Source organism: Limulus polyphemus, unplaced genomic scaffold, assembly GCF_000517525.1.
Source record: "Limulus polyphemus unplaced genomic scaffold, Limulus_polyphemus-2.1.2 Scaffold3645, whole genome shotgun sequence".
NCBI lineage: Eukaryota > Metazoa > Arthropoda > Merostomata > Xiphosura > Limulidae > Limulus > Limulus polyphemus.
Window position 1 is genome coordinate 53553 of NW_013669255.1, and position 1700 is coordinate 55252.

At 33.5% G+C, this 1700-nt stretch overlaps 1 protein-coding gene across 1 annotated transcript in view; it reads right to left on the reverse strand.

Annotated features, from left to right (window-relative positions):
• The window catches only part of LOC106469762 (ADAMTS-like protein 5), a 48570-nt gene extending 47607 nt beyond the window's left edge, over window positions 1-963 (reverse strand). The window contains exon 1 of the mRNA XM_022398317.1: window positions 737-963. The gene's annotated coding sequence lies outside the window, so the exon portion shown is untranslated. The remainder of the gene's footprint in view (window positions 1-736) is intronic.
• Window positions 964-1700: the final 737 nt, after the last annotated feature.

Genomic DNA, 1700 nt, shown 5'->3' on the forward strand with positions numbered 1-1700 from the left:
AGGTTGAACAATGGCCAACTTGGCCGTTGTTCAACCTATTATTTAAATTCCATATTTTCGTTTCCTATGTGGTTTTTAATTATATCTCTCAATGTTGAATATACACATGTTAGTTATCTAAAAAAAAAAAAAACACTGACTATTTAAGTCTAAACACTGACAAATAATTTTAGGACTAATTTCATCCTGTATTACTTTCGGCTGATGATTGGTACAAAGTAAAACTTGACAAACTGTTTAGACCAACCTAATTTCCTAATTTTTCGTTGAAAATTCATTTACGTCTGTTTGTTTGTTTTGTTGTTAAGTGCAAAGATACACAACGGGCAATCTGTGCTATGCCCACCGCGAGTATCGAAGCCAGCTTTTTAGCATTACAGGCCCTCAAAATTACCACTGAACTACCAGGAGTCTGCATTTATGAGAACGCATTATGTTATTGCAAAATAAAAGGTTAATCGCATAAAACTGGCATTTCCATAGGCGTGTATTTATAACAAATATATTTTAGTTTATAATAAGTACTATTCCAATCTCTAATGTTAAATGCTGAAGATTAATTTATTTTTTATATTTCAACGCAGAATCAAAAACGAATGCATATCCTTGCACTTGTGTCTTTTACAAATCTATTTTAGTTTGTAATAATTAATATTCCAATCTTTAATTTTAAACGCTCAAGAATAAATTTCATTTTGATATTTTCAAGCCGAATAAAAACTTCGTAAATCCTTACCTGAACTGTTTCTTCAAAATACAGAGTCACGATTATTGCATCAATAAAAGTTCACCAAGTTCTTGAAGAAGCTATTTTTGTAAATGATTGAAGAACATATAACTCATTTTAAGAAAAAAAGTTATATTGGTCATTATATTAGCTTTCCAATAACTCCACGTCGTATTTAATTATTTAATGTCTTAAAGAGAGAAACCATTTTTCACGTCTTTTTGCACCTAAGGAACGCAAAAATATAATACAATATCATAAACGATGTAGACTAAACTCTCCAGTACTTGCGGGCGTAATAACGAGAACCAACATTGGCACGGTGCAAATTCGCTTTCCGAAGAGAAGTCTGGCGCCATCTCTTAGTAATAACATAAACTATTGAAGAAAAATAAACATCATTATAATTTAAATTTAACTCTGGTGTAGGAATTTACAGACGTAGCAACGATGCTACGATTTAAAAGCGGGAAATACTGGCAGAATTAATAACATTTTAAAGGGACAAAAAGGAGCCTATTAGCCCATCAAGGATGTCCATTCCAGCTACCAACTATAACCGCCACTTACTACTCATCCAATCTTTTCTTGAACTCGGTTAATTTTTCTGCCTCCACCACCCTTGACGGCATCTCATTCCAAAAGCCAAGCACCCTGTTTGAAAAGTAAAGTAATACTGTCTAAACTGCAGACGACTTCTACACTGCGAAAATTTGAACTTATGACCCCTTGTCCTATTGTTTTCACTGATAAACACAAAAAGTTTGATGGATCTGTTTATCAATACCATTAACAACCTTAAACACCTCAATCAAATCCCATCTGACCCTTCTCATCTCCAGAGAAAACAAGTTTAGAGATTTTAGTCTCTCCTCATAGGACAATCCCACCATTCCAGGTATCATTCTAATAGATCTTCTCTGAACCTTCTCCAACAATTCAATGTCGTTCTTGAGGAATGGAGCCCAAAACT